The sequence below is a fragment of the Onychomys torridus genome, chromosome 7, assembly GCF_903995425.1.
Source record: "Onychomys torridus chromosome 7, mOncTor1.1, whole genome shotgun sequence".
Lineage (NCBI taxonomy): Eukaryota > Metazoa > Chordata > Mammalia > Rodentia > Cricetidae > Onychomys > Onychomys torridus.
Window position 1 is genome coordinate 4,030,157 of NC_050449.1, and position 21,838 is coordinate 4,051,994.

Sequence of the window (21,838 nt, forward strand, 5' to 3'; positions counted from 1 at the left end):
GGTTTGCTATTAGAATGGAGCATATCCTGTTCACTTCATCAGTTTAGGGGTGTCTGTCATATTCCAGCAGCTTAAGTAGAGCGAAGGGAAATGGGGTTCCCATTCTCTCTGGAGAGACAAACATCTAAGAGGTAGAACACATTGCAACTGTGAAAAGCCCCAGGCAACCATGGTGTATGTACATGGAAGCGTTGAGTGGTTCAGGGAGGTAGATAAAGAAGGGAAAACACAGCAAGGCATCTGGGCTAATGCCCAAATGGGCAGAGGTCACAGAGGTCAGTGCAGATAAGCAGACTGGAATCCAGTGGGAATGGATCTCTGGGAGTCCAAACGTACATTAAACGGGAGTTTTAAGATGATTTGGGCTGAGTGCAAATTGTTTCTCCTATCCTTGAAGTAAATCACAATGCCAAATGTAGAACTCTCTCTCCCTTCAACCCCCCTCACCATAAACAAGAAGAAAACCAACACAGTATCATGTGGTATCTGGTTCTTGGTAATGGAGTCAGTTAATGGACACACTGGTTTGGGGGGCGGGAGGTAAGTGATAATCAGCCATTCCTTTTAGCACACCTATGTAAGAGCACCAACGAAGTCTTCGAGTGACATCCTCTTTCTAATCTGGAGCTCAAAATATCGTCCTGGTGTGGTAGGAGGCCACTCTTTGTCTTTGATCCTGGTCGCAGGAAGATTCTGGAGGGTGGTTTCCACCTGCTCTTGTCAGCAATGCTCATCCTGTGCCACCTAAGGCCTGCTGGAGAGGAACTGGGCTTTAGTAGCCCTGAAAGTCCCTCGGGGTCCACGGTTCCTCAGGAAGGGAGATTGCAGCAGCAGTGCCCACAAGAAGGGTGAGTGTGAGTGCGTATATGAGTACCTCTTCCTTTTACATTCTCCTCCAAGGCCCTAGGTGATACCTTCAGGACAGATCTTCCCACTCAGTTCTCTTGACATTTTCACCAACTGTTACAGAAACAACCTCAATGATATGCTTGGAAATATGCTTTACTGACTTTTTAGTTGTCTCTCATTCCAGTCAAGTTGAAAGTCAGGATTAATCTTGGAGAACTTTCATGTTAAATTAGAAATAGTAACACTGCACGGAGCCTCTGCCCCAAGAGTGAAGCTAAAGATTGGGTCCTCCAAGGCCATGCAAATGTTGGGCGTGGCAGCCTCCTGTAATTCTGACTTGAAAAGTGAAGCTAGGGGATCCCTAGCTACCCAGCCTAACTGAAGCAATGAGCTTCACATACAACAGAGAGATTCTGCCTCAATGGATAAAATGGAAAGTGGTAAGAAAGACTCCACATCAATCTGGGGCCTCCACACACTTTTCCACACATACATGGGACCACCCCTCACCAAATAAATATGTACACTCTACACACATACGTGAGAAAAAAAATTATCTTGGGTCTCATTATCCTCGTTCCAGAATAAGAACACTAAGCAAACAGCAGACATTATCAAGCACTGCCGGCATAACACACCAAGGCCATGATCACAGAAGAAAACAGGGATCTCAAAGATCCAGTGTATGGCTGTTCATCCACAGCACCACTAGGTGGCACCACACTCACTAGGTGGCATCAGCAAGGCCTTTAAAAACCACTGACCAACTGACTAACTTATTAAGTGCAAACCAGTACTTTGTTTTTGATGTGAAGATGATGAACTTGGCCCAACAACTTCCTGTGCTGGACTCTGCTTTATGTCACTGATTTTCCACGTGGTTCATCAGTCCCTAGGAGTTGAATAACAGTTTGCTCAGGGGTTCCTAGGACCAAACATGTCTCTGTCACTTACATGAGTCAGGATGGCATGACATACAAAGCCACCCAAAGCCTGTGGCACAAGGCCCTTAGAGCTGAGGTTTGTGAGTCACCACAGGCTTGTAGTTGACACACTCTGATGTGATCTTAAAACAGGAAAGGCACAGACATAAACCTAACCAAGTATAGCAAAGTGAGAGCAGGCTAGATCGATCCCGCAGCAAGGGGAGAGAGAACCAAGAGACCAGGTGTGACGATAAACCTTGATTTCTAAAAAAGAAAGAAAATGAGTAACTGGGGATGGGAAGAGGACATTCAAGGTTACCAAATTTTCTTTCCCATGTGGCTTAGTTTTTCTGACCTGGAGGACCTGCTGTTCTGAACTGTATACTTCTGATTTAGGAATACTTACTCAGTTAGGAATCACATCTATCAATCACCTCTGATAAATCAGTTTCATGAGCTTACATGTAGCCATTTTGGTAACTTTCTCATGTCTTCCTTGACCTGAATCATCAAATTTATTCCTTAAAATTAGATTCTTTTGATTGTTTGTTTTAAACATGTTCTCACTGTGTAGACCAGGCTCTATGTAGACCAGGCTATCTATGTAGACCAGACTGGCTGTGAATTCAAAGAGATCACCCCTTTTCAAGTGCTTGGATTAAAGGTGTGCACCACTATGACTGGCCAATATAAATTCTTTAAGAATTAAAATTTATTTTCTATGTAGGAGCCTGAAAATGTCAAATTCCATTGCATAAGTGCTATTTTGAGTATACATATATGTGTTAAAAAATAATCATATCCCAGTCTAGATTTAATCATTCAGTAATGTCGCCGCTGGGCAAGGAGGAACTACAGTGCTTCACATATACAGAGTTAGGACCACTTAGATTTTGTTTGTGATGGAACTGTTCTCATAGAACAAGAATCTTACAACTCTTCACACAAACAGCTATTATGCTTGACTGGAGGAATTGACAAAGCATCTTTAGTAGTGACCCTATCTTATTGCACAAAAAGATTAAAAATTGCAATTTTAAAAAGACTTTTTGATTTATTTGGCACACATGTGTGTGCATGTGGAGTTAACCATCCACCTTGTATTTTGATTTATATGTGTTGGGTGTTTGGTATGTTGAGATCGGTGGTGATATGGGTGGGTGTAGTGTATGTGGGATGTGTGTAGGGGTGGTGGTGGTGTGGTGTGTGTGTGTGGTGTGTGTAGGCAAATGTATGTGTTCATGCTCCCTCATACAGAGGCTGGAGGAAGATGCCAAAGTCCTTCTAATGGGGATGTTATGACTAGCTTTTCTCAACAACTAATTTCCCCTTTTGTAGAATGGACACTAGCACAGCACAGGCTGGAACAAAGCATTCACATGACCCATCCAATTCTACCTGAAATTTTTGCTTCTCTTAGTGAAAGGTTTGTCAGTTTCACACTTCAGCCAGACTCGGTTCAGCAGGTGCCTGTCGCTATACCCTGTGCTTCTAAAACAACGCAAAGAAAATGGAACTCAGCTCAGATTTCTCTATGTGTGCAGGATCCACAGTGTCAGCTGGATCGTTTCTGGCAGATTTTGGGCTGGATCATTTTGACCTCAGCAAACACCTGAGATACAACACTTACTGTAGCTACAGACAAGCTGACTTTACAAATCCACCCATCAGCCTCTCCTCCTTAATAAACAGGATCTCTCCCAAGAGCCGCATTTCCTGTCCTATAGGAAACAACGTTTGAATCACAGAAATTGAGATAGATGCTAAGTAAGGAAGCACAGCAATAAGGAAGTGGAAGTGGTGAGTATTTTGTTGTGGGGGGTGATGACATGGAGAACCTGGCAATGGCAGTCTCTGAGAAAGAATGTGGATTTAACTAGTGTTGGCACAAAAACACAGCTCTCACCTTACAGGGAATAAAAAATAATTTGTTCCAGTGTTCTTTGAATAACACCGGCCTGGGTACACAGATGTAGGTTACCCCAAGTTCCATGTTCCATCATGGAAGCAGCTCCATAAAGTTTTATGGTTTTCAGAACAAAGAAAGTTGTAAGTCAAAGACAAGTTTAAAGGACATTGGCTGGGATATCAGAAAGGTGGCTGGGGTTGGGGCAGGGAGATTTCTATCAACCTCAGATGCTATCTGATATATTCTTAGTTCTAGTGTTGGTAGAAGCTAGTGGTCTGCTGAATTGATATCTGTTTTAAGAGGATTTATCTGTTAGTCACAGGATGTTAGTTCAGACACAGACTGGTCGAGGAGTGCTATCCAGGGCACTAAAGCTAGCCGGAAATGAAGTGGTTAGCCTCCGGACCTCACTCAGTCACTCAGTCTCTGCAGAGCTTCTTTCCAGGAATTTTGTCCACACTGGAAGGTGAATTAAGAACTCAGAGGTGGGTCAGCAAGATGGCTCAGTAGGTAAAGGGACTCGCCACCAAAACTGAGAACCTGGGTTTCAACTTTCAGTAGTTACTTGGTAGAATGAGAGAATGGATTTCTGCAGGCAATTCTCTGCCCAGCACATTTCTGCCACCCCGAGGTTGTGCACACACAATATAATAATAATTTTTCTAAAGTATTGCATTATGCACTTTACTTTTTTAGTTCAAGGTTTTCCTTGAAATATTTCAGTGTGGCAGACTTGGGGGCTATGAGGACACGACAGTATTGCGTGTTCTCTAGTTATGCAATATTTTAAAAAAAAATGGAGGTACAAGTTATATCACTTATTTAAATTACAAATATACAAATAAGAAACTAAAGCCATAGCTGGGCATGGTGGTATGAACCCATAATTCTGACATTTTAAAGGTGGAGGCAAGAGGCCCATGATCAAGGCCATCTTGAAAACAAGGCATGTTTAAGGCCAGCCTGGACTACATGACAATTGGTCTCAAAAAGTAAACAAACCAAGGGATGGGTATAGTGGCACACACCTTTAATCCCAACACACTTGGGGAGGGGGCAGAAGTAGGTGGATCTCTGTGAGTTGGAGGCCAACCTCATTTACATAATGAGTTCCAAGCCAGTCAGGGCTTCATAGTGAGACCATGTCTCAGAAAAGGAAGAGAGAGAGAGAGAGAGAGAGAGAGAGAGACCAAGGGTAAGAGAGAGGAAGTGTTTTTCCTGAGATTATTCACCATTAAAATCACCTTCCCTTTCCCCTGCCCAGATTGCTTACTACCCACAGTTTCCCACAGGACGGGACACTATACTTATATGGCTATTATTTATTAGAGGCCATGACATAATTTTAATTCTACCTATATACACATGACCCAGGGTCAAGAGAAGCTAAGCCATTTGGGAGAAAGGTTAGGTTCCACCACATGCTCGGCCCTTGCTGAGCATCTTATCCCTTCTAGACTCCCTCGATCAGACAGGCAGGACCCCCACCTCATGGCATGGCCAGCTCCCTACACTCCCTCCTAGTCTACAGACTGTTTTTGTCTCCTTCAGTTCAGAGTCTGACCTAGCTTTCCTGACCTACCTCTCTCCTTTTTACTTTTCATCACTCTCCCACCAGAATGTGAGCAAGTCCACTAAATATCACACCCTGGACACCTATTTCCCAGAGTTCTGTGTAGTTGATATTTGAGAGGTGAGGCCTTTGGAAGGGACTGTGTCTGCCTTCGGGAATGGACTAACCCATTAATGGATTAATGAGTTATACTAGGAATGCCTTGGTTCTGAGTGTTCCCTGGTGCACTCACTCTGCATGTAATTCTTGCCACATTGTTATGACACAGCAAGCCAGAAGTTTCTCTTCAGAAGCCAAGTAAATGCTGGCTCCACCCTCTTGTACTTCCCAGCCTCCAGAATGTGAGCTGAGCAAATCTCTGCTTCTTTAAACTACCTGGTCTCTGTTGTTTTGCTCGAACAACAGAAATTTGACTAAAGTACCAGCCTATCCAAACTTTTCTATTTGTTTTTTCAAAATGTGATGTGTCATGAAGCCATCAGAGGGAAATTCAAAGCCTTATGCCTGTGAACCTTGGCCTTCAGGAGGCTTGATTTTGCTTGTTTGGTTTAGTTTGGTTTGAGGGGACTTTATGTATGTTGAGCCCTGCCCTAGGAGATACTCCATCTATTCATACAATCAAGGACTGCTTCTCCACAACTTAGATAAATCACTATGTTTTTGAGTACCTGGAATTCAATTTTAACAAACATAAGAAGGACCATTTTAGAATGAAGAATAAAAACATGAATTATCTGTGTCTTTGTCCTTCTCCACGCTGGTTGTGGAAAAAGAAGACTACTCCCTATATAAGTGTTGGCATCTAAAGGCCCTCTGCTCTTTGTGAAGACCATCTGACCAACTGTGGTGTTGTTGGTACATACTATGGCACTGAATGGCAGCTTACTCAAACATGGAAAAATGCCCAATGAAGGATATATTATTGTTTGTCCATGGACTACAATTGAAGGTTGATTTGGGCAAACAGTTTTTCTTTAGGAGATGTCTTATTTAGAATAATTTCAAAGACTGTGTTTCCTAACATATACATAGCCAAGGAGAAAGATCCCAGGGCTTCTAAGATTAGCTAATCATCAGAGTAATCTCCAGGGAAGGGATAGAGGCACTGTCTGGGGCAGGCAAGGTGTAAGGAGACTGAAATCTTGCTGATACTCACATGGGCATGGTGCAGCCCTTTTTCAAACCCATCTCTCCCTGTGCTTACACAACTTGACTGTTCATGTAACAAAGTCAGCTGAAGAAGCATAAGATCTTCATATTTTCCAATTATATGCCTGACTTTATTTTTCACATCAGTAACTGAATCAATTCTGATGATGTATTAGTGAAAAGACCAAACCCTCTGGGTCTTCACTTATTATTTTGAAACCACAGGGAGTGGACATAGGTTGTATTCCACAGGTTGGGTGTGGCCACAGTTATACCCTTAGATACATAAGTGCACTACAGTTATGTTTCATGGTACCCAGAGAACAATTTAACTTCTGCCCAATTCTAACCTCGTAAGTGATGGTGTCTGCTCTCAGCTCCCAAACCCTTACCTTGGGAAAGGAAGATGTTTCAAGATGCTCCCTTTGATGCCAAGATCATTGATGCTGATTACTTGGTGAAGAATTTAGACTTTGGACCCAGGGGCTAAAAATACGCCCTGTGGAAGCAGAGTTTAAAGCAGCTGAAATCCTGTTACTGGGTGTGAAGTCATGATCATCAAATCTGAGTCAAGCTTTTGAAGGCACTGGGCTGTGCCCCTGAGACTTTTCCCAGAGTGGATGCTCTCAGAAGGCTGGAACACCACCATTGGTAAGAAGACCATCCAAGTTTCTTAAAACAAAATTGAATTATATTAAGGTTTTCATTCACAGCTTCCCTGGAGCAGAGTAGCTGTTTACTGAGATTGCGGTTCCAGGCTTCAGAGTGGAATCAAGATTTTGGTTTTGGTTAAAACTGGGTCAAACCACCCAAGTGAGAAATGTAAGTGAAAAATACCAAGTTAGCTTGTTCTAATCACATGATTGATTGTGGTTTAGAATTACAAGATAAAGGAGTCTTTGGTCTAGGTAATTTTACAGAGGACTAAAAGATCCACAGCAGACAAAGAAAATACAATTCCTAATCTCAGGGATGTAATTGGTGGCTGAGGCTAGATTGGTTTAAAGAGTAGCAGGCCCTGAATTGACAGGGCCCTCTGGGCACTCTCGGTGGTTTACAATGTCTTGGTGACTTCCCATGCAGCCTCTCTCTGGGTAGTGTAATTTTAGTGGAATCTTTACACAGCCACTGAGCTGAGAAAAGGGAAGGCAGGACCTCATATTGCTTTTGTGGTACTGAACAGTTTCAAATTCTACTGACAGATTGTAATGAAAGCCAGTGAGGTCAAGATGCCGTCCAGGGTGGTGATGCCATGGGTTACAGGCCCTGTGGCCTTGGAAATAGAAAGAAAGCAACTGTGATGATCACTGACAGGTTAGGGCAAGCTGCATGACCTTAAACAAACCCAACTGTATCCTGCTGAGAGCTAATAGTGTTGACATCTCAGGTTTTTTGGTCTTACTGACTCTGAAACACCTTTGTGTTTGAGATGTCACTGACAGGACTGGAGGAGGCCTGCAAAGCAGGAGTTAGGAATTACACAGGACAAGGAGAAGAAAAGGAAAGAAGGGGCATGGACTGGAGTAAGGGAAGAGAAAGAAATGTCCCTGCTACAAAAGGCACTTGGAAAACACAACTATCTAAAACTGTAGGGTGGATGAAATATGCTGTTTGGTGTTTGTGTGTGTGCATGTGTCTATATGTGTGCATTTCTATGTGTGTACACATGCATGTGTGTCCATGTGTGCATCTCTGTGACTCTCTGTGTCTGTGCTATGCACATGTCTGTCTGTCTGTGTCCTTACTACAACAGTGCAGAGCACCTGACTGGCCCTGACACTGAATAACTGGAAGATTTAGAGCCCAAGACCAGAGATGGTATCAGAGCCTCTGCAGACTCTAAAATACACTTGAAATCTCTCCATGGAGACAGCGTCCGTTTGAGTGTTTTAGAAGCCAGACTTTGAATTTGAGGTCCAGCACTTTCAAAATTGACCCTCCCCCACTCTGGTGTTCTTTGCTTCACTTTTCCCTGCACTGAAATGAGGAGAGCAATTACCTTGTTCAGTTCCAACAGTGTTGTTAGTGTTTGTACAAGGCAAAGCGGTGTTGCAGATGAATTCTGTTAGGTGTTTGTAGAGCTCAGGTCGTTGCCTCCCTGCTTTCATTCCTTCCACCTTCTTTCCTAAAAATCACCCTATATCATCCACATCTCTAAAGCTTAGCCCTGTGCAAAGACAGCTTTGGCCTCCATCACTGAAATTGTCATTTAATAGATCATCTGTGAGTGTGTGTGTGTGCATGTGTGTATTTGTGTGTGTGCATGTGTATGTATGTGCATGTGTGTGTGTGTGTGTGTGTGTGTGTGTGTGTGTGTGTGTAGACCAGAGATCAATGCAGAATGTCTTTTGTGGTCAACATTGGGTATCTTTCTCAGTTGCTCTCCACATTATTTTTTGAGACAGGATCTCTTGCTGAAACTGTAGTTCACTGACCCCAGAGAGCCTCCTGTCTCTACCTCTTCCTCCTGAGTGCTGGCAGCAGGTGTGCATCACCACACCTGGTTTATGTGGTGCTGGGGATTGAACCCAGGTTTTATGCATGCTAGGCAAACATTCTATCAACTGAGCCAAATCCCAGTTTCTATTTAAATTATCACACAGTGAAGAATTTAGCCTGTGTTCTGTCATATTTAAACCCAGGAGATAACAGTAAAGAATGGAAGCACAGCATGAACACTGACTTAAGCTAGAGTTGATCTGCCAGGTTCATCACTCAGGAAAGCTTTGGGGTTTTTGTAGTGACAGGAATGTTATCCTTCCCTTCAGTTTCTGGTCAGCCCTTTAAACCCCATTGCTTTAAAGTCCACTGGCTTTACACTGGGTTTTCTAGCTGCTATCCCAACAAATTTAGAAAAATCTGTCTTGATTACTTTATAGAAAAGTCAGTACTGGCTTGTCAGAACAAGCTGGATCTTGTACTTCCTTTGTGGTTTTTAAATGACTAACTTGTGAGAAAAGAAAAACCACCTAAATTGTAAATACATTACAAAGAACTATAAACAGAGACATGCTTAATTAATATCCCAGATGCAATTGCTTCACTCATGGAATTTCTTGTCATATGCTGGTCTGGGTAGTTTCTTCACTACCCTGGAAGGTCCCTTTGACTATAAAACCCAGTTCCAGGAAATATAATATGAACCAAAAGAAGTGATATGGGACATACACCCCTAAGTCTAGTGGCCTCCTACTCCATTGAGTAAACACTTGAATGTCCCCCAGTGCATTCCTAAGCTTAACTGAATGAAGAAAGAAAGTGGTGATTCCTCTACCTTGTTAGTGATTGTGAAGTTGTACTTCACTGTGCTTGTTCTTTTAAAGATTTCATCTTCGCTCTGGCCAGGGAAGCGGGTACGCTAACTACAGATCTTCACAACACCCTCTGCCACTCTACATCCAATCCCCTAGTCTCATCCCCAGCTCTGCAGCAGACTACCTGCCTTCCCCATCTTACCTGCCTCCATCTCCAGTGGATCACACTGATCTTCTCTCCTAACTTCCTACCCCCACACATTGCTTCATCCTAGCCCCCAACTCCAGGAGAGAGTTCTCAAAAGACGGAACACAATGGCTGAGAAACACTTAAAGAAACATTCAACATCCTTAACCATCAGGGAATTGCAAATAAAAACTACTTTGACATTTCATCTTAGACCTGTGAGAATGTCTAAGATCAATGAAACAAGTGACAGCTCATGATTGTCGAGGATGTGGAACAAGGGGAACACTTCTCCACTGCTGGTGGGAGTGCAAACTTGTGCAGCCACCATAGAAATCAATATGGTGGTTTCTCAGAAAGTTGGGAATTGATCTACCTCAAGACCCAGCTGTACCACTCCTGGGCACATACTTAAAGGGCACTCCATCTTACCACAAAGACACTTGATCAACCATTTTCATTGCTACCCTATTCATAATAGACAGAAATTAGAAACAACTTAGATGCCCCTCAACAGAAAAATAGATAAAGAAAATGTGGTACATTTAAACAATAGAGTATTACTCAGCTGCTAAAAATAGTGGCATCATGAATTCACAGGTAACAGATGGAACTAGGAAAAAAAATCATCCTGAGTGATGTATTCCAGATCCAGAAAAACAGTACAGCATGTATTCACTTACATGTGGTGTGCTGGATAGTTTTATGTCAAGTTGACACAAACTAAAGTCATTTGAGAGGAGGGACTCTTAATTTAAAAATGCCTCCATGAGTTCACTCTACCCCTTATTTAGGCAAAGTAGAAGAGTTGGCCCTGATGGTGTGGGTACAGGAGAACAGACAGGCTACCACCCAGTCTCAGATCCAGGGCTTTGAATTGGCCAACCCTAATATCTATCCTATCCATGAACTAGTGAAGTGTATAAAGGGGCTGATCCAGCAGATCCAAAGCTGCAGGATCTCCATGACACAGAACAACAGCAGGATATCCAAGAGGAGTCCTAGTGAGGCTCCAGTATTGATAGTGTAGAGGAAACCAGAGGCTGCAAACCAGTCTAATGACTCATTGCAATAAACATTTGCAAGTAAAGCTCTTTGGGTAAAAAGGTATACTATGTGACACCACAGCTTCCACAGCTAGATAGTTTGTTGCTGTTATTTTGTTTCATTATTTTTGTTTGTTTGTTTGTTTTCTTTTAGGGGGAAGAAGGTTGCAAAGGCAGAGGGTGGATATGGAAGGACAGGGAGATGAGTGGGATTGAGGTGCATGATGTGAAATTCACAAAGAACCAATGAAAAGTTTAAAAAGTGCCTCCATAAGATTGAGCCATAGACAAGCCTATAAGGCATTTTCTTAATTAGTGATTGATGGGGGAGGGCCCAGCTCATTGTGGGTAGTGCCATCCCTGGGTTCATGGTCCTAGTTTCTTTAAGAAAGCAGGCTGAGTAAGCTATGAGGAGCAAGCCAGTAAGCCTCACCACTCCATGGCCTCTGTATTAGTTCTTGCCTCCATGTTCTAACCCTGTTTGAATTCCTGTCCTGAATTTCTTTGATGATGAACAATGATATGAAAGTATAAGCCAAATAAATCCTTTCCTCCCCAATTTTTTTTTGGTCATGGTGTTTTACTAATAAAAACTCTAAGATGTGGATATTAGCTGTTAAGTCAATGATAACCAATCTACAATCCATAGAAACACAGAGGTTAGGCATAGAATAAAAGACTAGTGGGTACAAGCAGATCTCCTTAGGAAAGGGAAATAGAATAGATAGTTATGGATGGGGGAGCTAAAATGGGAGGACCAAGTTGAGATGGGGAGGGGAGAGGGAAACAAGGCAGGGAATATAGGGAGAGACAGCTAAAATTAAGGATTGTTTGAAGCTTCTTAAAATATATACATATATGAAGGACTTCTATATGAAATGAAATCACCAAATAATGAGGGAGACAGAGCACCAAGTGGATATCTCTTGTCACCAAATGAAGCTTCCAGTACTGGTACTGAGTTACATCTATTTGAGTTGTTGGCCAAAGGGGTCCCATAAGAATCCCCAAACAACCCAGGCTGTTGCCAAGACCATAGTGTTGCTCACCATAAACTGACAGCAAGGCCCCATTGCTGAAGACAACATCTACATAACTCATTGAACATGGAGACATCTAGCTGGTGCCTACATGGAGCCTTTACCTGTATTCCAGAGTCTCTGGTATAGAAAGGTATTCTGCATGCTACCAAAAATATGTAAACACCAACCCAGCTGCAAACCCTCTACAATGGTATGCTGGATGCAAGAAATTCTAGGGCAAAAGTGGCACAAAGCTTGTAGAAAAAACCAATCAGTGTCTGATTTAAGATTCACTCCACCAGATGTAACTCATGCTTGACATTGCTTTGGTGACCAAGAACCTGAGACTGGATAACCCAGGAATCTAGGGCAAAACCAAAACTACTTGTAACAGGTCCCCAGACCTTAGCACAACTGATTCCATGATGGAAGTACCATTTAGGCTGTAAAACTCAACATGAGGACTGCACCACCAGACAAAAATTAAAACAAATACCTAATCCATCAAAGTCAATACACTTCTGAGAAAGACTCTAAATGTATTAACCTTGCTTGTTTGCTTCTGTAGTACCACTTCTGGCTAACTGTTCTTGTTAACCGAAGTATAACCCAGGATACCATTTTTGTGCCTAAAAGCTCATCCTGAGAAAGACTCAGTGCTACACTAGGATCCCAAGCACCCAGTGTAATTGCTGACTTGGCTAACTAAAGACTTTCCATTGCCTTAAACCCATGTCTGAGAAGCATTCTCTGGTGAATAACCCACAACAAAACTGTCAAAACAAAACCAAAAAACCCTAGAGATGAAATGACTCCTAATGAACATTCTGCTATAGTCATAGTTCAGTGCTTTATTCAGACATCATCAGAGAAGCTTCCTTATACAGTAGATAGGAACAAATATAGAGACCTACAGCCAGCCATTACTTAGAGGGAGAGAGACCTTGGAATATACAGCCCTAAATGGGATGTTTACATCAGATCCATTTCCTCAAGGTTCAGGAAACCCTGTGAAAGAGGAGGCAGAAGAGTGTAAGAGCCAGAGGGGATGGAGGACACCCCGAAAACATGGCCCTCTGAATCAACATGACCAAAGCTCCTATGAACTCACAGAGACTGAGGCAGCATGCACAGTGCTTGCACAGGTCTGCATGTATATATTATGGCTTCCAGGTTAGTGTTTTTATGGGACTCCTGTGTGCCTACAAGTGGGTCTCTGATTCTTGTGCCTTCTCTTGGACTCATGTCTGTTTTTTTTTCCCCTCCGATTCTGATATGTTGGCTTTTGTTTTATCATATTGTATTACATTGTACCATATTATATTGTATTTTATTATATTATATTATACTTTGTTTTGTTATGTATGTGGTAGGGAGGTGATGAAAAATGGTCAGTGGGCACCAGATTGCACCTCAGTAGTGTGAATAAATTCTAATGTTCTAGAGCCCAGCAGAGCAACTGTGGCTGAGAGCATTGTACATTTTAAATAGTCAATAAAGAAGTTTAAATGTTTCCATCACAAAAATAATAAATATTAAAAATGATGTATATGCTAATTATCTTGATCTACTTTTTATGTGAATTTATATATTATACTGTACCTCATAAATACAATACAATAAGGGCCTATCAAAAGGTTTTAAGACATACAGAAAAATCTTCTAATCTAACACTATTGAGAAATATAAGACAATACACAAGTGTTTAGTGCTAGGGCACATGTGTAGGACTCCATGTTTAATTATCAGAAAGCATATCCACATCCACACCAGTAAGAGAACCTAAGGAAGAACTTAGGACCTTTAGTGTAGAAACAATGACCACAGTTGGTAGTCAATCAAAGCTGAATGTCAATGGAATGAGAGACACTGCAAGTCTTAGCAAATGCATGCCATCCCTCCAAAGACTGAATGGGGCCACACAAAGAAGGACCTGGCTATACATGCAGAAGGTTGAAATGTAAAGAAAGTTAACAAGTTTCAGACAATATTATTGTTCACATGAGGACCGAAGTAGCTCATGCACTTTCTTTCTTTCTTTCTTTCTTTCTTTCTTTCTTTTTTTCTTCCTTTCTTTTCTTTTCTTTTCCTTTCTTCCTTTCTTTTCTTTTCTTTTCTTCCTTCCTTCCTTCCTTCCTTCCTTTCTTTCTTTCTTTCTTCCTTCCCTTCTTTTCTTCCTTCCTTCCTTCCTTCCTTCCTTCCTTCCTTCCTTTCTTTCTTTCTTTCTTTCTTTCTTTCTTTCTTTCTTTCTTTCTTTCTTTTTAGCTGAGGATCGAACCAGGGCCTTGCACTCTACCACTGAGTTAAATCCCCAACCCCACTCTTCTTTTCTTACACATTGGAGTATACAAAATGCCCTACTGCCCTCACCCTGCTGGTCAGGCTGGAATTCAAATGGCTCTCTAAGTTCTTGTCTTCTTATGAGAGGACAGTGTCCTCACTCCTCTCCATCCCAGAGGACTGAAACTGCCAGATTTTTCAAGTCAGTGCTGGACACCATCAGTATAGAGACAAGTTTGCAAAAGAATCTCCAGTAAGCAAGTCACTCCTGTTCCCAGAATGCTTGTTTCAAGAGGCCAAGAAGACAGCAGCAACAAAATAGAACTGAAATTGGGGAGGAGAGTAAATACTTTTAAGTGTCTGGATGGCCATGAGCTGACCTTTACTACAAATTGCTATAGTCACAGTATTTTCTGGGTGCCACACCAGGGGAAACACAACACTTAGAAGGAAGTAGCTGGTTCCATGGAAGTCAATGTTTTCCTCCACACTGTGACTCACTGACCTAGTCCTAAGTCATGACTAGACTTCCATTGCCTTTGAGCTGTTTTCTGAACAGTAAGAAAACAAAATTTTCTTTCCTTTCTTTGACTTCCTTTCTTTCTTTGCTCATGTGTATCACTAGCCCTTCTTCCTATGTAGCCCACACTGACCTTAAATTCATTGTCCTTCTGTCTTAGCATCCTGGGTACCATGCTTATTTCTTTTCATCCTCTGTAGCACTGGTGAGCATGTTTCTAATTTCAATGTGTTTTCTAAGAAAGGATTAAAACAATGTGGTCTCCAGGTCACACCTTTGAAGACGGGACTCCATTGATGCTGGAGGCACACAGGTTCTGGCTCTTGGTTTGCTATTGGCATTATTTCACAGCTATTTGGTTGTGGCTTTATTATTTTTTCAGCTATCTTTCCTTTTATCTCCTCTATTAAGATCATAAGTCTTTGAGATCAAGAAATGGATCTTTTCTATCTTTAATTCTCCATGAGGGTTGATCTCACGTTTACAACACTGACCCAAAGTAGACCAAAACACTTCCTCCATTACTACCCAGCCTTTTCACCGGGAATTAATCCCATGCAGACAAAAATAACCAGTCAGATAATAAACATTTAGTCAGTGGCTAATATTTACCCATCTTCAATTCCAGTACTGAGGAGGCAGAAAGAGGAAAATGGCTTTAAGTTCCAGGCCATCCTGTTCTACATAGTAAGTTGTAAGTCAGCCTGATCTTCATAACAAGACTCTGTCTCAAAAAAATTATATACATAAAATATGTGCTGTTTTCTAGTTTGAAACTAGTAGTTAACTCAAATCAAACTGGAAAAAAAAATAGTACAGAATCTTAAAATCTTGTTTTGTGGGAGGCTTGTTTATTTATTTATTTGTTTACTGGCTGATTGATTGATATGGGGTCTTATGCAGCCTCGGCTGATGATGTTGAATTCTTGTTCTTCCTCTGTCAGTCTCCCAAGTGCTGAGGTTACAGGCATGCACCATCATATCACAGGGCATCATGCATACTTGTCAAGCACTCTACCAGCTGATTGACATTCTAGCCCTATGGAAGCTGTTTTATAATCACATCATTTTACTTAGAACATTAAGAAAGGCCAATATTGCTTTATTTTTATCTGTATATAAGACAAATCTATGGCTTCCTTATATTAATAGTTTACTTAAAAAATCTAAATTAGCCATAAATGCAAACAAACATACACAGGAGGGTGAAGCCAGCCAGCAGCTTAGGCATTGTTCAGGAGCAGATGAGAGGTCTGAAAACTCCTTACTTAAGAAGCAATTATGTCATTTTCTTGCTCAGAATGCCTCAGAAGGTCAGTTGGTTTGTGGAATGTGATTCATATTTCTTAGTGAGGACTAGAAACTTCCACCCAGCCTGAACCCTTGCATGCACTTGCCTCTTCAGCCAGACCTTTCAATGTGGCCAGCTACTCCTCTTATCCTCCCCACAATTCTCCCTAGTATTCAGTCACCCTTTTCATTGCCCAAAGCAGTCAGACTCTGTTGTTTCTGCAGTTCATATAAATCTTTATGACCATCTCTGCCAACTCTGCTTCAACATTCAAATCTCATTTCAAATGCATCGTCTCAGAAGCCTTCCTTGGCTTCCAGGGTTATATGAGCAGCAAGCCTCCTAGTTATAGTTGCCTATGTTCACCAGTACTGTAAATTTAGTGTATAGCAGAAAAGATGAAAGCCTTGTGTGTGTGTGTGTGTGTGTGTGTGTGTGTGTGTACATACACACACATGCACATATATACATACCAAGCAGGAGAAGACTGCAAAGACTTGCTGCCCTTCTCATGAGCTAGTGCCCTAACTTTGGTGCTGTTATCAGGCACATGAAAACCCCAAGTTATCAGGCAGTGAAGCTCATAATGAAGACACCTATAGATACAAGTAATCTACAGTCACACGGGACAAGAAAGACTTCCAAATTGGCCCTTTCATTCTAATGAGTAGCATAATAAAACCACTAGACTATAAAAACTTTTTTTTCAGTTTCATACATTTTCTGATGTATACTACCCAGGAGAGAGAATGACACTTTTGGAGAAAAATGTACAAGCTCTGTAGGCCTCTGAGCACCAGTAAGGCTGAGAGAACAGCAGTGTGTCTGTGTGGATGGTGGGAGGGTCAAATGAGAAAGGTGTGCCTTTGGTTTAAAGGGGTTCTCCTTAAATCACACAGTGAGGATGCTTATACCCCAATCTCTCCACACGTCTTTGCTCCCTTGCCTCTCTTGGGGTCATATGGTTTGGGAGGTCCCTAGATCTATCTAGAATACTTGGAGTTTTGTTTTGTTATGCTTTTATTGCAGTGGTAGTAACTGAAATGAGGGCCTTGCAACCCTCGGAAATCTTAAGTTGAAAATCCTACTGGAGAGGCTTGCCTACACACTGTAAGGTGCTGGAACTTAAAAGCTCTCTTTCAAGGTACGGATATATTTCATCATGCCATGTCCTGGCCAGAGCCCAGCCCCTAGCCTGCTCTAAAAAATTTAACAAATCCACACAAAAACTCAGGCTTACAGCCTGCTGGCCTGATGGGTAGTGCTGAAGTGAGTGTGAATGGATAGGATAGAGTTGGAGGAAGATGTGAGGTGACACAGTGGTACCTCAGCCCTCTGAGGGCCACATCTAAGCAATGAGCATGAAGTTGCTGGGCAGCATTGGCTCTGTAACTTCTAAAGGCTTCAATATACACACATGTCTTCCTGGGACCCTTATCTCTTTATATATATATATATATATATGCATATGGATTATTTATATTTAAGACATCCAACTTGATTTGATTTGAATGATTAGTTGCCTGATTGATTGATTCAGGGCACTGAGCCCAGAATCATAAGCATACTAGGCATACATTCTACTCCTACATGTCCAATCTCTTGATATTTTGGTATATGTGTATATTGAGAAATAATCAACCCATACAAGCTAATTAGTCTATTTGTCTTCCTTCCTTTCTTTTTCAATGATGAGAACATTTAAGACCTCTTAGCAAACTTTAGACTACTAAGTATTGTTGATGATAGTCCCCATGCTCGAAACAGATCTCCAGAACCCATTTGTCTTGCAAACTGACACTCCTCACTCCTTAACCAGCAAGTGTTCATCTTTCATCCTTCTCTCAGTTCTGATAGCTACTATTCTGTCCTCTGCTTCTATGAACTCGACACTCCTCAAGTCCATATATGGGCAAGATCTTCAAGAATTTGTCTTTCTGTATCTGGCATATTTAGTTTAGCATAACATCTCTGGGATCACTCATGTCACAAATGAAGGATTTCCTTTTTTTAAATAACAAATAACGTTCCATATAGTATATATATATATATATATATATATATATATATATATATATATATCTTTACCCATCTGTGGACATTTAGAGTGCTTGCATCCCTTGGTAACTGTGCATAATGTTACCATGAACATGGGGGTGCAGATATTTCCTTAAAAGGCAAATAGCATTTCTTTGAGATATATATCCAAGGGGTGCCTTGACTTCTCAGGACACTTCTGGTTGTCTGCCTTTCCTGGCTTACCTACTCACAGTCCAGCCTCCTCTGGTAGAAGACACAGCTGTTGAATCATCACAGAACCCTGTGGTAGGCCTTTCACTTCCTTGGTCCAGGGACTATTTGCTAACTCATGAGCGCCTTGGGTGAGGCTTCACAATCAGAGATGATCATCTACGGTCATGATGGCAGGTCACCTGTCCAGTATCAACTTGGTGACTTCTGCTACAGAAGCCACTTTGGGCACTGAGGACTGAGCAAAAGACACATTGCAGGCTTCACACCATCAAGCGGCTCTTTGCCTTCTCTTACTCAACCCTTTGGCTGCCAGATGCTGCTTCTGGGTTGGTTCGGAAGAAGCCACTTAAGCAGCTGTTCTCACTCCTACCTAAAATACACCAACTGAGAAATCTGCAAGAATGTGAATGAAACCATTCTGAGTCTTCTGCAAAAGAGGAAGAGAAAATAGGAAGTCCAATAACCTCAGAGCATGACTTAGACTTTTTCAGATTATTAGGGAAGGTGTAGGCAGCTTATTTTGCCATAAATTTACTGTGGTTTTAGCAATACCAACTGTGTCTGGGAAAGGTTTCATTTCCTTTTTGATGGTCAGTAATAGTCACATTAAAGACAAGACACTGAAAAAAATAATCTATCTGCAAACAACAAATCAACTCTTAATTGCACAATAGCATTAGGGTCAATTTAATGACTAGTTTTATAAAACTAGGACATAGTATAAAGATTGTATTCTCCATGCATCAAATTGTCTCCAAATATGGGACTTTTTTTTTTTTTTTGTCAGTTCAGCAGTCTGTTCACATGGCCCTGTTATCCTCACAGTTTTATGCAGTATTATACCATTCTATTATGTGAACCAGGTTCTTGAGATACAGCCCATTTGTAGGATACTTGCTAAAATGTGTGAGGTCTGGGGTTCAATGCACAATACACCACCAAAAACATACTGACTTCTTATTGACTTTCTATCACTGGATGTGGCAGCATTGCATCATGGCTTTCCCAGAATCCTTTGAGTCCCAATTCCCTGCACCTCATCTGACAAAATATGACCTGAGTTTCTTCTGGGTTTGAAGAAAAAATGCAGCTGCTCTGGGAAGAGGTGCAGAAAATCTGTTTATTCAATGGCTGGTGCTAAGATAGGGTCAGATGAGATGGGTAAGATTTCTTTCTGATGAAAAATAGGAATTGGGTTCTTTCCTAAGAGACAGTATTAAAAAAAAAGTCCTATTAATAACCAATGGTTAGGGAAAGCACAGAAACCTTTAAAAGCCTCTGAATATAATCACTAACTAAATAAAATGACTTGGTTATAGTTACATGGATTATTCACTTTTGAAAATCCATTGAGATGAGTACCGTGATTTGCACATTTTTCAGTATGCATATGATATATCAAACAATTTACCTAAAAAAGGTCCAGTTCCTTCACCAGCTAATTGGCTCACTAGGTTCTGAACACTCATTGAGCCTCAGATTCCTTCATTTGCAAAATGTAGACAACAGCAACACCTTAGCATCATTAAGATGACATGAAATGTGTATAAAAGTGTCCATTCCGGTGCTTGCCACTCAGGAGGCCCCTTCACAGCCAGACCCTGTCTTCTCTGTCTCAGTCACATCTCCAGGACTTTTGCTAGGCTTGAGTCTCCCAGAGTCAAGGGAAGATCTACTGGACTAGAGTTGCTGAAGGATGAAAAGTCATCTGTGCCATCGTGAGGACCCAAAGCCATCTGGGCCCTGGTGATCTTGGGTATCAGTGAGAGTATGAAGGATCCCTGTCATAACTGAAAGCAGCCAAATCTGCAGCTGAGGTGCCAATGATAATAAAAGGGTTTGCAGCTGAAATCACACACTTTGTTCGCCATGGAGGTTCTTCCCATAGGAAAATAGAGGCAAGTCAAACCACCATAATATGAAATATCAAAACACTGGGATTTCCCGTGGATGGCCAGAGCAGGGAATTCAAGTTTCCTTTTTAGTACCAGTCTTACAGGAATGTTTGCTTGACTCATGAAAACCCAATCAATGGCTCCTTTCATATGTTCCATTTCCCAATTTTGGAAAAAGGAGATGTTCTGAGGTGAGCAGCAAGCAGCACTGGCTCGCCCTTCCTAAATTGCTTCCCTGGAGTTTCCTGTTCTCTGCTGCTTGGCAGCCTCGGTAATCTGGCCAGAGTTCATGAAAGAATATTTGCATGATCAATAGCTCTTGATGGTCTTGATCATCTTTGCTTTTCAGTGCCTTCTTCACGCTCAAGCAGTCCTGGCAGAAGGCTGCACTTTGGCGTGCTTACTTGATTACCTTAGAGATCTTTCTGTATCACACACAGTCAGTTCAGTGTTCCTCACACACCGGACAGCATTGGGCAGGCTGTGGTTTCCACTGTATTGCTCCATCTTAAACCTCTGAGGACTGTATTTTATTCCTGTGGGGATTTTTAACATGCAAAGTAACAATCCCATCAACCTGTCACTTGAAAAAAAAAACATTTATCATTTAAAGGGATGTATTGCTTAACCTCAAAAGATTCTTGCCTCAAATGTGAAACTGTCATATGATGTTAAGGTCCTAGCCTTGATTCAGCAGGACATCTGGCTGTATCTGCCCTAATGCTTTGTGGCCAGGAGCCAGTCTCTAGCCTCCAGGGTAGAGTAAGAAAGGGGAGTAGATGCAGGAGAGGCTGACCTCCTGCCACAGAATCTTGAGTTTGCTTCTTTATAGTTGCTACAAAACAGTGGCTGGTGTTCAAAAGGGCTTCTGGATTCTCACCTGTTGGTGTGGTGATATAGTACCATGTTTGTGCTAGTTTGCTTGTTTTGAAACAGGATCTCTTGCAGCTTGTTCTGGCCTTGAACTTCTGATGCTCCCACTTTCATCTCCCAAGTGAGAGTGTTACAAGCATATGCTACCAAACCCCATAGAGTGCTCTTCCTACCCCATGGAAGTGGGGCAGGAACATGGAAGCTGCCCTGAGCTGCAGTTTGCACTTGATTTCTGCCTTTGCATCTGTCATTGCCTTAACAACATAGAGAATAAGTATCTATAAAGTATAAAATGTATAGAGAAGGAATCAGAGAAATCTGTGTAAAAAGATTCTGTTCTGCAGAACAAAGCAGGAGAGACCTCCTTCCCCATTATACACATATATGTGTGCACACAATTGCGTGACTGTATGTGTAAACACAGGATAATCAAGGAGGAAAATTCTGATTGTAAGATAGAATTAGAACCAATTAGTTGGTTGAGAGGTGCCAGAGAGCAGAAGATAATGGGTTATTCAACGAAGAGACAGAGGAGAAAGGGGATGTGTATAGAACTAGAACAAACAACAGAAGGACCTACTCTGTGGAGAATGGAGGGTGCCCTTTCTAAGAATCACACACATGGTGTGACTTCATGTGTACAAAAGAGCGAAATGTGTACATGTGCATAATGGAAGTCATAGGAGATGATGAGTACAGGGTGGTGGTCTCTCACTTCGAAAGGAATTGCATTTAATTCTTTTTCTTCTTTTTTATAGTACAAATATTTTGTGGCTGGCATGCATTGTTTAAGTAATCCGAAAAAACATTT